This window comes from Neoarius graeffei, chromosome 1 (genome assembly GCF_027579695.1).
Source record: "Neoarius graeffei isolate fNeoGra1 chromosome 1, fNeoGra1.pri, whole genome shotgun sequence".
NCBI lineage: Eukaryota > Metazoa > Chordata > Actinopteri > Siluriformes > Ariidae > Neoarius > Neoarius graeffei.
The window spans coordinates 24522057-24538544 of NC_083569.1; the positions used below are offsets into that span (position 1 = coordinate 24522057).

Consider the following 16488-nt stretch of genomic DNA (forward strand, 5'->3'; position numbering starts at 1 on the left):
CTGCTGTCGTGAAAAGGCACTTTTCACCACCTTCCAGCCAACTGCTCTCATTGAACAATGAAGCAACAAATGCTTCCTGAGGCATGCCCCAAAAGTGTGAGAAGCATGCCAGGGACTCCATGTGAGGAGATTGGGTTGTTTTAGGGGCAAAACCCGTGAAGCTTACCACCTGGTATTCATGCAAATGGGAGTCAGAATACACTCCCCCAGAACAAAAGTCTGCTTCTGGGCAGTCGCTCACTTGAAAATAAACAACCAACCAACCAATGGAAACTCAGGCATGGTTCCAGAGAGCAACGAGCAGGCCAGGAAGGGCAGTTTGGGGAGCTTGCGGTAGTTAGTTGGTCAAACGCTCCAACACAGCAGGGGAATTAGCTCAAGTGGTAGAGCGCTTGCTTTGCATGTAAGAGGTAGTGGGATCGATGCCCACATTCTCCAAAGCCGCCAGCTTACTTGCATTTTACAGAGAAAAACATTCTTGTCATCTTGCAATCCAGCCGAATCATCTGCACTTTCAGCCAAGTCAAGATCAAATTTCTTTCGCCACATTCAAAGCAGCACATCTGTGAAAACAGCCACTGTTTGGATTAAACCCACAACCTTGGCACTGTTTGCAACAATGACCAAATCAACTAACTGCACACTGCTTTTCTGCTGATATGCTCCTCTGATGAGCTCCGAAGGTGAGCTATCACAGATTCCTTTCAGTTTGCTTGGCTTTATTTCTTGAATTGCCCACTGACCTCAGTATCTGTTGGACTTCACCCAGTCGGAAACGGTCAACTTACTTCTCGGGACCCCCGCCTTCATGTCACCCAGAGCTCTGGGGGGGTTAGTCGCCAAGAAAGACAGGAACCCCAATGTAGTTTATTCGCAAGTTCCCCCCATTGGACAAGAATACAGAGGGTTATTATATGTGAGTGTTATCTGTGTGTAAATGACATCAATGATATCTATGTGCGTGTGTGCATGAATGTGTGTATGTGTGTGTCTATGGGGGGGTGTGAGTGAGTGACATCATTTTGATATCTGTGTTTATGTGTGTGTGAGCAGGTCACATTTTAATTACATCACTGTTCTGATGGAATGTTCAGATGTATGTGTGTGTGTTTGACTTGCGTGCAAGTGAGCAGCTTGATCTTGGGGCAGGTCAAATAATCTCCATCAGTGTGTGTGTAAATCATAACACAATGACATATTTCTGATGATATGACATGATAGCAAGATACAGACAGATTTTAAAGGTCATTGCCCACGTACACCCCTTTAGGTCAGATATAACATAGGGCAATATGTACTTAAGATGGTGATGGAATTTTTAAACACATATATTATAAGAAAGTAAACAAAAAATAAGAATATGTCTAGTCTACGAAGGTCAAATGCATCAGAAATTAATGCCAAGTTAAATAGTTTAAAGGATCTAAAAGCTAAAGGATGAAAAGCTAAAATATTAAAATTATAATTTCTTAACACATGAACGTGTGCTAAGTCAGCAAATTACATCTTGATTTCATCAGTATGTAGTAAGACAATCATAAGCAAAATAACAAATAAGAATATGTCTTTAACAATCCTAAATTATATTCTGTAATTATAAAACTAACTTAAAACTATAAAACTAACTTAAATCATTGAATGCATCTTAGATCTAACAATTAAGTCTAAATCACTGCCATAGTATATGCAATAGTCCAAAATAATAAAGGATCTTAAAAAGCTCTCCCATATAAAGTCTTAACACTTTGTGCAGCAATAAGGCTAATACAAAACTATAAACTATAAAACTAACATGAATCATGGCTTTAAATTTAACTTTAATCCCAAATACACGTTGCGCTATGCAGCTGCGGGTGTGTCTGACATCACTGCAGACCTTGGCGCCGTTCTCTGATCAATAATACACATTTCATATCAAAATAAACAAAATTTTCCCAAACAATGTCCAGCCGAGACATAAGGTCATTTTAACTGAACAGAAATTCATCCTTAATTTTGTCACAAATATAAATTGCTGCCTTCTTGGTCAAGAATAATACTTATATAAACCTACATATAAACCTACATAATAATAAAACCTAACAATCCCCCCCTTTGATAATAGTATCACTATTATCAAATCCTAGGATCATATATGATCATTATCACCTCACGATCATATATGTGATTACATCGAGAATTAATCTTGAGTTAATCTTTGCCCTTCTTGACGTATATTGGTGCTCAGAGGGCGGGCATGCCCGATCAGCCCTCGTCCCACCTCACCGGAGCTTAGAGAAACTCAAAACCTCTTAATTCGTCCCAAATACACGCTACTTCCTTCAGAGTAATTTGTTCTAAAACAGTGAGGGAAAGTGAAATTAGAAGGCATATTGACCTATAGTGAGAACAGAGTCCTGTAAGAATACAGAGTTTCAGAGCATAGAGATGTGTAATAATAGTAGAAAACGGCATCAGATGAAAGACATAACACATTCGTGTGGTGTGCGCTTGTGCAGTCCAGTTAGCGAATTGCCAGAAGATGTTGTCCAGCTCGAGCGGGTAACCCTGCTCCAAGCAATGAAGTGGTCCAGAAGGCTCGGGCGGGTAACCCTGCCCCAAGCAAAGATGAAGCAGTCACAAAGGCTCGGGCGGGTAGCCCTGCCCCGAGCAACAATGAAGCAGTCACGAAACCCGTGATGAGGACTGTCATGGTTGTAGTGAGGATGACTGGTTCCAAACGGAGCGCAAGATCTCTTCCCCTCTTTGTTCACAATGTCCTGCAGGCAGCAACCCGAGGATTCTCAGTCGGCCAGGGCTGCACACAGATCACGTCAAATCTGTGTAGAGCTCAGAAATAGAGAGACAGAGAGAGAGAACAGAGACTGGAAAGGGACACAGAGAAAACGTTAGTAGCAAACTTGTCATTGTAACACAACTTTGTTATGGAGCCTTCTTCAATCGCGTGGCATGGATCCACTATGGAAAAAGATCAGTTAAAACAGAAAAGTAATGGCGACTATGTCTGCAGGCCCACCATATCTAGGTTTTCCCAATTGTCCAAATCGTTACTTTAAAAAGTCACACCAGCACTTGTCTCCCACGTGAAAGGGGTGTGTGGTGGAGATAATATTGTACTATTGACCTTGGTACAAATTTTATACAACTTATCTATAAGGGCTGCAGAATACTCATCCATATGCATTTTCACATCAGAGGTACCCGGAGCCGGAGTTCCCTTCTTCCAGGGGAGAGGGAAAGGTCTTCCAAAAATAATTTCTTGGTGTCACACAAATTTCAGCCAGAATGAATTATGGATTACAGAGCCAAACCTGTGTCCTGCATGGCCTTAATTAATTTGTCTTTCAATGTTCGATTAGTACGTTCTACGATACCAGAGGATTGAGGAATGTGAAAACACCAGTTTAGTTTAGAGATACTTACAAAGGTTTTGTGTGACTTTTGAGGTGAAAGGGGTACCTTTGTCTGAGTCTATGGCGTCTGGAACCCCATAACTATAACAATAATTATTATTATTGATTTCTTATTATTTTACTGTTGTTATTTTATTGTTCTGCTTTTATTGTTTGTTTTTCTTTTTTACCGTCCAGTGTCCTTAGGTACCTTGAAAGGCACTTATAAATAAAATGTATTAGTATTATTATTATAACTAGGTACTATTTCTTTTGCCAGAGTACGAGTAACTACCTTCGTGTTCTCTCGAGAACAGGAAAAAACTTCTACCCATTTAGAGAATTTGTCCACAATCAAGATGACAAAAATCAAATGAGAAAGGAAGAGCGTATGCCTCATGCAGAATATCAGGCAGTGAACACACAGAGTAACCACAGAGGTATGATAAATATTATAAATTATAAATATTATACACCGTTTGAGGGTTTAGAACAAGAACCATCAACAAAGAGTACTTCCCCCATCCCTAGAGGGCTGGAGGAGAGATCAGACCTGATACTAGTAGTATGTACGATTTTTAGACAGACAATATCAATGTCATCCCAAGTATCATCCTGAGAATTAAGGAAGCGTGCGAGAGCGTGACCTACATTATCAAAAGGGGATGTGACACGAATTTCGAGATTGTTAGTAGAACAGAGAATAAACAGTCATATGTTAATTTAATTATCAATTAAATTACTGATAAATTAATTTAATGGGTCTGTAAATTTTGCAACACCTGTTTAACTTGATGTGACGAGTGCAAGATCAGTGGGTGAGACAAGACCAATTTTTCTGCATCTAAAACCATCAAAGCACATGCGGAGACAGCTCCCAGACACGCAGGTAAGCCTTGAGCAACAATGTCTAATGTTTTGGATAAAAACGCACAATGATGCATCTTCCCCCTTCATGCTCCCGGCCAACAGCTGTGCCTTGGTGTTCACAGGCATAGAGGTGGAAGGGCTTGAAGTGATCAGATAAATCCAGGGGCGGAACAAAGGGTGCTTTTGAGGGAGTGATAAGCAACCACCATAGTGTCAGTCCAGGTCAAAGGATGTTGCAGTGGATCGTGATGAGAGATTGCAGAACGGAGAAGCTTGTCATATAAAGAGCAGTCAGGGATCCATTTTCTGACCCAGAAAAGACATCAGTGCATGTTTAGTTGCAGGGCGTTTTGTGTCTAGAATGACAGCCTTGAGAAAGTTCAAACTTCAAAAGTTCAAATACTTAAGTGTCCATTGGTCCTGGAAACCTTAAAGCCCTTGTGCGCCAGATGTTGGAGCAGGCGCAAGTGTCAATGTCTTGGCAGAATTCTGGTGACTCAGCAGATACCAGAACACACAGACCACAGAGTCCTGAGGGAGGGAGAGGTCACAGAGTGCGTTATGAATTTGAATTACAGCTGAAAAAAACAGCAGGAGAGTCAATGAAACCTTGAGTCCAAACACTATCTCCTCATGTGCGTGAAAAAAGGCAGAACAGAGATCATTAATGGAAAAACAGCAATGATGAGCAGGAACCTGTGACATTACAGAAGAAACAATCAATTCATTAATCTTACGTAAATCTTGTGTAAAACGCCAGGTACCATCGGGTTTAGGTACTGGATTGACAGGTGTATTGTGCGAGCTGGTGCACGATCTCACCACGCTTTGCTCGAGAAGAGACTGTAGGATGACATCGATCCAGAGAGAGAGGTACTGCTTAACATAAACAGGATGCACATGAATATTGAATCATATTTTGTTTAGTTTCATGTCAATTTAAGTTCCAGGTTGCAGTGCAACAAAATGCGGAAAGGTTCAAGGACAATGAATACTTATACAAGCCAATGTATCATAATCATGATAATTTATGATGTTTTTTTTCTTAATGGTTAAATAAAGATAAACCCAAGTCTCCGATTTATAAACACCACTGGAAGGAAAAAATTTTTCTCCTTTTTTTTTCTCAACATTCTTCAAGTAAACGTTTGTTAACTCTGTTTCTTGCTGAAAAAAATTATGGTTAACTAAATACATTAAAGGCCTATCCATTCCATATCATCTGTGGTTTTTAAAGGCAAAAGTATGTAGGTTTAAAACTCAGCAAACAGTTAATCAGAACATTTCATATCAATAGTTCGAAATTAGAAGGAACATGTTTAAGCTTAGCCTCATAAGGAGCAATAAGTTTAAAGAAAGAAATATAAAACAGAGCAAATTGAAATGACAAACAATTTCACTGAATGTAATTTGAATAAAATTGAATAGCTGATAAGCACTCTTTGTTGGATTCAATATGTGACAGAGACTCAAAATACATTTTTAATTCAATTAAAAATAATGGGAATGAGAATCGGTTATCTTGGACATTTTGACTTTATGTATATGGAATTTACCTAGTAATATAAAGAGATTACTTATTAAATTTCTTATTGTGTGAGAAAGTCTCATCATCTCTAGCCGCTTTATCCTTCTACAGGGTCGCAGGCAAGCTGGAGCCTATCCCAGCTGACTACGGGCGAAAGGCGGGGTACACCCTGGACAAGTCGCCAGGTCATCACAGGGCTGACACATAGACACAGACAACCATTCACACTCACATTCACACCTACGGTCAATTTAGAGTCACCAGTTAACCTAACCTGCATGTCTTTGGACTGTGGGGGAAACCGGAGCACCCGGAGGAAACCCACGCGGGTGTGAGAAAGTGCCAAAAATAATGATTTTCTCTGCCCATTGCAGATTTCTGTGTGTCCTTGTCTGCTGTTCTTGCATGGGTTGGTTGTTTATATTATAGCTATCTGTAACAGTCTGGGAGTCTCATCTCAATGTTGACTGAGAAAAGAGACAGAGCATATTGCTACGGAACAATTATTCAAAATATTATATTTATAATACGACGACAGTTATTCAAAAAATGTCAAAAATGAAGTAAAGAGCAGGTTAGCTCGCTGTTGATCGAACTGCATGTTTCCCAGACAAGACAAGTCCACATTTCGCTAAAACGCGTTAGAAACAGGAGTATATAGGATATTTAAAGGTTAGAATTACATATGATTAATAAAAATACCACTACACGATCAGTTTTAAAATGTTTTAGATCAACATTAAACATTAGGTTAAACATTAAACTTTTCGGCATTTCCATTCACAAGTAGGGTAAATATATTTGATGCCTTTTATTACACCTTTTCCATATCTGTTCTCTCCCATCTAGTGCGCATGCCTAGCTCACAAGCATTATGGGAACTGGAGTTCTAATGTTATTAACACATAATCATCACAATTTTGCCGTCACATACTTCTGTCTTAGTTTTAACTACTTCGTATTCATCGTTTATAAGATCTAGACATGAAACTGCATTAATCGATGCACTATTAATTATTAAAACACATTAATAGTCTTGTAGACTGCTCGCGGACCACTCGTGAATTTCCAGTTACAAGTTTCGGACTATCGACACACAATGAATATAAAATACAGATGATCTACTCACCAAACGCTGAAACTAATTGATTAAGAAGCAAATTTTCTCTGTTGAGGGAAGAGGATCTCTTCTCTCCTCCCGTAACAGTGATGAGATTCACAAACGATTCGGATCTTTTTCGGGACGAAACTTAAAAATGACTCGATCGAGCGAATCGATACAGAAGCATGGACTGCATTTGTTTGAGTTCATGCACACGTAATGGTTTGAGGAAAGTTCATCCTTTAATTTCATGCAGCATGAAAGTGTGATTATTGTTTACAATTTAAAAGCAGGAATACAAATAAGGTTTCCGTAGTTTCTGAGTCAAGAATCAAGTAAATTGATTCACACGCATGCGAGGTTGTTCTAAAGAATCGATTCAGTGAAGCTTTCGTTGAGATCATAATGAATATACAGAATGTCCGGATTTAATACGGATTTGATTCAATAAACATAGTATACGGGCGTACAAATAAAGTTATACGGATTCTTTTTAACAAAAAAAACCTTCACTATTTATTTAGAGCTATAATAAATTCCCACGATGATAAAAGAGCACATTTACACTTTGTTTTTTTTTTTGTCAAACATTGAAGCCTTGTATTCATTCTTAAAGTTTATTGTTATTAATATTGAATAAAAAGTAACCGGGATATATCATTGTTAATTATCATTCAAATTTTAGGTAAATTATTTTAATTTGCATCTTATAAGGATTTTATAAGGGAAATACGGATTTTGGAAGTTGGTTATACAGGTTTGATTGACCAAAGGTTTGACATTTATGCACACCAGGAACACAGTTCTGACTGTTCATGTCCAGAGTACTGATTTGTTGTTTCATTATTTTGTGCATATCCAGTAATGCCTTATCTACAGTGGTGCTTGAAAGTTTGTGAACCCTTTAGAATTTTCTATATTTCTGCATAAATATGACCTAAAACGTCATCAGATTTCCACACAAGTCCTAAAAGTAGATAAAGAGAACCCAGTTAAACAAATGAGACAAAAATATTATACTTGGTCATTTATTTATTGAGGAAAATGATCCAACATTACATATCTGTGAGTGGCAAAAGTATGTGAACCTTTGCTTTCAATATCTGGTGTGACCCCCATGTGCAGCAATAACTGCAACTAAACGTTTCCGGTAACTGTTGATCAGTCCTGCACACTGGCTTGGAGGAATTTGAGCCCATTCGTCCGTACAGAACAGCTTCAACTCTGGGATGTTGGTGGGTTTCCTCACATGAACTGCTCACTTCAGGTCCTTCCATAACATTTCGATTGGATTAAGGTCAGGACTTTGACTTGGCCATTCCAAAACATTAACTTTATTCTTCTTTAACCATTCTTTGGTAGAACGACTTGTGTGCTTAGGGTCGTTGTCTTGCTGCATGACCCACCTTCTCTTGATATTCAGTTCATGGACAGATGTCCTGACATTTTCCTTTAGAACTTGCTGGTATAATTCAGAATTCATTGTTCCATCAATAATGTCAAGCCGTCCTGGCCCAGATGCAGCAAAACAGGCCCAAACCATGACACTATCACCACCATGTTTCACAGATGGGATAAGGTTCTTATGCTGGAATGCAGTGTTTTCCTTTCTCCAAACATACCGCTTCTCATTTAAACCAAAAAGTTCTATTTTGGTCTCATCCATCCACAAAACATTTTTCCAATAGCCTTCTGGCTTGTCCACGTGATCTTTAGCAAACTGCAGACAAGCAGCAATGTTCTTTTTGGAGAGCAGTAGCTTTCTCCTTGCAACCCTGCCATGCACACCATTGTTGTTCAGTGTTCTCCTGATAGTGGACTCATGAACATTAACATTAGCCAATGTGAGAGAGGCCTTTAGTTGCTTAGAAGTTACCCTGGGATCCTTTGTGACCGCGCCGACTATTACACGCCTTGCTCTTGGAGTGATCTTTGTTGGTTGACCACTCCTGGGGAGGGTAACAATAGTCTTGAATTTCCTCCATTTGTACACAATCTGTCTGACTGTGGATTGGTGGAGTCCAAACTCTTTAGAGATGGTTTTGTAACCTTTTCCAGCCTGATGAGCATCAACAACGCTTTTTCTGAGGTCCTCAGAAATCTCCTTTGTTCTTGCCATGATACACTTCCACAAACGTGTGTTGTGAAGATCAGACTTTGATAGATCCCTGTTCTTTAAATAAAACAGGGGGCCCACTCACACCTGATTGTCATCCCATTGATTGAAAACACCTGACTCTAATTTCACCTTCAAATTAACTGCTAATTCTAGAGGTTCACATACTTTTGCCACTCACAGATATGTAATATTGGATCATTTTCCTCAATAAATAAATGACCAAGTATAATATTTTTGTCTCATTTGTTTAACTGGGTTCTCTTTATCTACTTTTAGAAGTTGTGTGAAAATCTGATGATGTTTTAGGTCATATTTATGCAGAAATTCAGAAAATTCTAAAGGGTTCACAAACTTTCAAGCACCACTGTAAATGCTGAAACAACAAAAGATACATTATACAGCTACTAGAGATTGCAAATACCTGAATGAGGATAAATCAAAACTGAGCCGGCCAAATTGTCTAGAATTTGTGTAGAATGCTAAACCACAGCAATTCATCCAATCCCGTGGGTTTTTTCTCGGGGTCCGGGGACCTTAATACAATACAATTTTCCCCCCATTGTGGCACGAAGGAATCAGTCCTGAGATTAATTAGGGTAATTATTATGGGTTTAACATAAAAAGCGCGTTCTTCCCATGACAGCTCCTTCACTTCACGAGGATCACCTTCCCGTAAACAAATTGCGAGGATAGCCTTCCCGTGCTTTTACACGAGGTTTAATCAATCTTCCCGTGGCTCTTCCACGAGGTTCACCAAAAAACATCCTGTAAACAAAAGTCTACGAGGTTCAACAAAATAAAAACATCCCATGCCTATACATGAGGATTACCAATAACATAACCAAAATAATAAACAACTGGGTTTTTTTCTGATACTACCAACCAGGCAGAAGTCCCCCCCAACTAATCAATTAAAAGAGACCCCTTACCTGATTGGAAGTGTCCCACTTCTGACACCAAATTCTTAGGGTTCACCCAGTCGGAAATGGTCAACTTACTTCTGGGGACCCCCGCCCTCGTGCCACCCAGAGCTCTGGGGGGGTTAGTCGCAAAGAAAGACAGGAACCCCATGTAGTTCACATCTTTATTCGCAAGTTCCCCCCAATTGGACAAGAACACAGAGGGTTATTATATACGAGTGTTATCTGTGTGTAAATGACATCACTGTTTGATATCTATGTGTATGTGTGCATGAATGTGTGTATGTGTGTGTCTATGGGGGTGTGTGAATGAGTGACATCATTTTGATATCTGTGTCTATGTGTGTGTGTGTGTATGTGTGTGTCACATCTTAATTACATCACTGTTCTGATGGAATGTTCAGGTGTGTGTGTGTGTGTGTGTGTGTGTGTGTGTGTGTGTGTGTGTAAATCATAACATAATGACATATTTCTGATGATATGACATGATAGCAAGGTACCAACAGATTTTAAAGGTCATTGCTTACGTACACCCCTTCAGGTCAGATATAACATAGGGCAATATGTACTTAAGATGGTGATGGAATTTTTCAACAAAGATATGTTATAAGAAAGTAAACAAAAAATAAGAACAAACCTAAACAAAGACAGTCATACGAAACATAAACAAAGAAGTGCTACATCAGGAAGGTCAAACAGGATTCAGGATTAAACTCATAAAGTCTTAACATTAGAATCATAAAGTCTTAACAATCCTAAATTATATTCTGTAATTATAAAACTAACTTAAAACTATAAAACTAACTTAAATCATTGAATGCATCTTAGATCTAACAATTAAATCTAAATCACTGCCATAGTATATGCAATAGTCCAAAATAATAAAGGATCTTAAAAAGCTCTCCCATATACAGTCTTAACACTTTGTGCAGCAATAAGGCTAGTACAAAACTATAAACTATAAAACTAACATGAATCATGGCTTTAAATTTAACTTTAATCCCAAATACACATTGGATATGCAGCTGTGGGTGTGTGTGGCATCATTGCAGACCTTGGCGCCATTCAGACACATCTCTGATCAAAAATACACATTTCATATCAAAATAAACAAAATGTTCCCAAACAATGTCCAGCCGAGACATAAGGTCATTTTAACTGAACAGAAATTAATCCTTAATTTTGTCACAAATATAAATTGCTGCCTTCTTGGTCAAGAATAATACTTATATAAACCTACATAATAATAAAACCTAACAAAACTCATGATGTCATCCTCGTTAGTATAGTGGACAGTATCTCCGCCTGTCATGTGGAAGACCGGGTTTCGATTCCCCGACGGGGAAGCTTTAAAAACTTATTAACTTTTGCAGCAGGGGGATGTAGTGGTTCGCACTGCAAGAAGGTTCCGGGTTTGAGCCCATCGGCTGGTGAGGGCCTTTCTGTGTGGAGTTTGCATGTTCTCCCTGTGTCAGCTCTGGTTAACCCCACAGTTCAAAGTACTTATAGGTTAACATGGGGTGGTGTTGGGCTGAAATGCCCTTGAGCGAGATTCCAGAACCATGGCCTCACTTTATCTTCAGTCAAAAATATTGGTAGGGACACGCCCATGCCGTCCATACCCAGTTCTACACCTATGTTGTTGTTTCTGGAGAAAACCAGAAAATAGGGAAAAAGTTAGGGCAGGCAAAATAACTTCTAGCTGCATGTGGTCCTAGTACAAGTACATCTGTCTTGTCAGAGTTCAGGGTGGTGTAGTGGTTAGCACTGTCCCCTCATAGTAAGAAGGTTCTGGGTTTGAGCCCAGCAGCTGATGAGGGCCTTTCTATGTGGAGTCTGCATATTCTCCCTGTGTTTGCATGGGTTTCCTCCAGGTGCTCCAGTGTCCCCCACAGTTCAAAGACATGCAGTCTTTCGGTTAACATGGGGTGGCCATGAGGTTTGGCTGAAGTGCAGTTAAGCAAAACACCTAATGCCCAACTGCTCCTTGGGTGCTGTAGCATGGCTGCCCACTGCTCTGTGTGTGTGCTCACTTGTGTGTGTTAACTGCATCAGATGGGTTAAATTTCACTGTGTGCTTAAGTCTGTCCTTGAGTGTATGTGTGACAAATAAAGGCTTGGTTTCTTAAGGAGAAGGAAGGTAATAAGCATCCAGTATCTAATTTCCTTCACACATTCCTCAATTTTATTAAACTGGTGTCTCTCATCTGGATTTGCAGAAACATACAACTTTGTGTCATCAGCATAACAAAGAAAAAAGCAGTGGGCCTCAGACAGAACCTTGTGGAACACCAAAATTTATCTTATGGCCCTTTTCCACTACCCTTTTTCAGCTCACTTCAGCTCGCTTCAGCTCACTTCAGCCCGACACGGCTCGCGTTTCGACTACCAAAAACCAGCACGACTCAGCTTGTTTCAGCCCTGCTTAGCCCCTAAAACTCGCACCGTTTTGGAGTGGGGCTGAAGCGAGCCAAGCCGTGCTGAGTGAGGCTGGGGGCGTGAGCAGACACTCCCCTGTGCACTGATTGGTGAGGAGGAGTGTCCTCACATGCCCACACACGCCCCGCGAGCGCGCTGGGATCTGTAAACACCGCAAACCCGGAAGAAGAAGAATTACGAATTACGAGAATTTCTGAAGCCTTATGCGCCTCGCCTCATCTATACGCTCTTGCCAGTATCTGTCCGCGTTGTCGGTGACAACAAGCCACAGCACCAAGACCAGCAACACTAACGACTCCATGTCCTCCATGTTTATTGTTTACTATTCGGGTCGTGAGACTACTGCTTAAAAGATCACTGAATCAGTGACATACAGAGCATCGTGGACGAGTTCGCGGAGCGCAAGGCTCGTCGTATGCCCTTCAAATAATGCGCGCAGTAGGCTATTGATGTTTTATTATGAGCCATGTACAGTATGTCGCCTAATGTTTTTTTGTTTCTGAGTTACATGTTCGTTTGAAGGACTTAATGTACAAAATAACATAGTTGCACCCCGTAGTGTTGAAATTGGTAAACACAGTGCATTCAGTGAGGTTTGCACCGCCCTCCTTTTATTTCTGACTCTTCCTGTCACCGTTGCAACCTCTGAGCGCTCATTCGTATGCCCTTCAAATAATGTGCGCAGTATAGGCTATTGATGTTTTATTATGAGCCATATACAGTATCATAATGTTTTTTGTTTCTGAGTTACATGTTCGTTTGAAGGACTTGATGTACTAAATAACATAGTTGCACCCGGTAGTGTTGAAATTGGTAAACACCGCAGTTGCGGACATTTTGTAGCCTAAAATGATGTTATGATAAGCTTTAATAAAGGGCCCGGTCATTTGCCCCGCCCCCGGCCCGGCTCTGACTTGTTCCGCCACTGTCACTGATGTCACTGTTTGCGCTGCTTAACGACATCACGTGACGTCCACCCACTTTCGCTAACTCCACCCAATGTGTCCACCCACTTCCAGCCAGCACGGTTCAGCGCGGTTGTAGTCGAAATGCAACTCCAACAGCCCCGCTCAGCTCGACTCAGCTCGACTCAGCACGGCACGGCTCAGCCGCGTTTGTAGTGGAAAAGCGGCATTAGTGTGCATAGAAAAATCACCATTTACATCAACAAACTAATAACGATCAGTTTAATAAGACCTGAGCCAGGAGAGGGCTGTTCCCTTGAAATAACATGTTCTCGTCTATCAAGGAGAATGGTATGATCAGTGATGTCAAAGGCTGCACTAAGGTCAAGCAATACAAGCAGGGAGACACAGCCCTGATCAGAGGCCAAAGTGGTGTCACATACAAAGTGGTGTCACACACACCAGAGTGGTGTCCTTTCCTGGGTGAATTCCTCACACGTAGTGTTAGGCTCCAGATCCACAGCAGTCAGGCCAGGATAAAGCACTTACTGAAGACAAATGAATAAATTAAGGGTTGTGCTCAGAAAACCTTATATTAACGAACAGTGTAATATTATCAAATTCAGCAAAGTCAACATAAACACAATTAACAACACAAAGCATCATTAACTACATTATCAGGATTTTAATTAATTACTTTCTTTAATGGATTTGTTGCACCACATAAGCAATATCAGATAAAATGAGGTTTGAGTTTACAATATTGTTAGTTAAGGGACTGATAACACAATCTGTAGGACTCCATCTAATCCTCAGTGGGTGGAGCGAGATGTGTAAGATACAGTTTACACAGTTTCACAGAGACAACACTCCCATTCATATAGACTGCAAGAGACACACTCAGAACAACCATGTTACTCTTCCTCTCTGTTTTCATGGTTGTTATCCATGTTGGTAAGTCATTTAGTATTATTTTAGGTAATTTTATTTGCATAACAAAAGGTTTATTTGAAATGTTGAATGTAGATGTAGGAGGTAACGATACAGACACAGAGACAAATCTGCCATTTATACAAGAGATCCAAACTGACACTCAGGAAAACCGTTATTTATCCAGCTGTTACCACAGCTGTAATTAATATCAATAAGCCTATATTAAACATGACATACAATATACAAATATGTACCATTTTACTGTTCTTAAATTAGTACTATTGAGTGGTTATTAAAGTATATTACAATGTGTTTTCAGCAGAAGCTGTTGATGAACGCATGAAACCAGACAAAACAATCATAACTTCAACTGAAGGCAGCAAAACCACACTGAGCTGCACATATGATGAATCAGCTACCTATCTACACTGGTATCGACAAAAACCTCAGTCAGGACCAGAGTTTCTTCTGATGATTCAAAAATCTACAGAGGTTGTTCCTAATCCTCATGCAGGACTATCCATCAAACTTTATAAAACTGAAAGGAAAGTAGTTTTGGAGCTCTCCTCTGCTTCAGTATCAGACTCCTCACTGTACTACTGCGCCATGCAGCCCACAGTAACAGGAAACCCAGCTACACTGTACAAAAACCCCTTCATATGAGAAAAGTGAATTGTTTTACTTTTTTGTCAGGAGGGGGCGCTATTTAGCTAGTTAGTTCAAATAAATTTCCCTGTTTCAATTTCCAGTCTTTGATGTAGAGTATATTTGACTGTCTGTGCTGATTGTGCTTAAATAATCTTTATAAAAATGTAAAATCACCTTTCTTGTTATTTCTTTAAATACTTCTTAATTTATCCCCAATACCCAAAATGGACCAACAAATATATCCGTTGTTTGTGGACACTTTATTTTTGTTGTTGTTGAATAAGATTGTGTTTATTTATTAGACCAACCATGTCACGTCAGTGCTGAAAATGGGGCCCCTTGTTTCACACATTAGTCACGTTAGTAAAGTTGCAGGTTTTGTTGGTATTATTGTTAAGCGTCTGTCGTGTTTATCTTGTCTTCTGTTTTGTTTCACTGCATGCTCATGTTTATGTTATTGCTCATACTCCTGGTCTTATTTAAAAAAAAATCTGCACTTGCATTACATGACGAACTACTGGAATATTTCACTCATTTATGCATGCTAAACTGTGTTCAAATAAAATGGGTAAGTGAGTGAAAATAAAAAGTAACAGTAACCTTTTACACTGTGAAAAAGAAAACATGGTTTATTCTGTCGAGTTAGTATTCTGAATTGTTCAGACAGGAAAATGAAAAATTATTATGGATGAGGGGTGGCATGGTGGTGTAATGGTTAGCGCTGTCACCTCACAGTAAGAAGGGCTGGGTTCGAGCCCCGTAGCCAATGAGGGCCTTTCTGTGTGGAGTTTGCATGTTGCCCATGTGGGTTTCCTCCGGGTGCTCCGGTTTCCCCCACAGTCCAAAGACATGTAGGTTAGGTTAACTGGTGACTCTAAATTGACCGTAGGTGTGAGTGTGAATGGTTGTCTGTGTCTATGTGTCAGCCCTGTGATGACCTGGCGACTTGTCCAGGGTGTACCCTGCCTTTCGCCCGTAGTCAGCTGGGATAGGCTCCAACTTGCCTGCGACCCTGTAGAACAGGATAAAGCGGCTAGAGATAATGAGATGAGCTTGGGTGGCATGGTGGTGTAGTGGTTAGCGCTGTTGCCTCACAGCAAGAAGTTCTGGGTTCGAGCCCTGTGGTTGGCGAGGGCCCTTCTGTGTGGAGTTTGCATGTTGTCTGTGTGGGTTTCCTCTGGATGCTCTGGTTTTCCCCCAAAGACATGCAAGTTAGGTTAACTTGTGACTCTAAATTGACCATAGGTGTGAATGGTTGTCTATGTGTCAGCCCTGTGATGGCCTGGCGACTTGTCCAGGGTGTACCCTGCCTTTTGCCCGTAGTCAGCTGGGATAGGCTCCAGCTTGCCTGCGACCCTGTAGAACAGGATAAAATGGCTAGACATAATGAGATGAGAACTATAATATTATTTGGTAATGGGCACATAGGAAAGGGTAAAGTTTCTGTCAATATGGTTATCATGCTTGCATGATAAAAACTCGCAAATTTATTTATCTAAATACATGACCTACTCATTCTAAACCTGACGGGCTTCGCCAGAGAAGCTCTCGACCCCAGAGGGTTAAAATACGATGGAAAAAAAAAAAACACTTTGTCAGGGTCCAAAACCTGTAGTATTCTATTTTCTTTGA

General features: G+C 40.2%; 1 non-coding gene across 1 annotated transcript; it reads left to right on the forward strand.

The window, feature by feature from the left end:
- Positions 1-365: 365 nt before the first annotated feature.
- On the forward strand, positions 366-438 carry trnaa-ugc (transfer RNA alanine (anticodon UGC)). Its single transcript has one exon. It is a non-coding gene; the product is annotated as a tRNA-Ala (tRNA).
- The last annotated feature ends 16050 nt before the right edge of the window (positions 439-16488 follow it).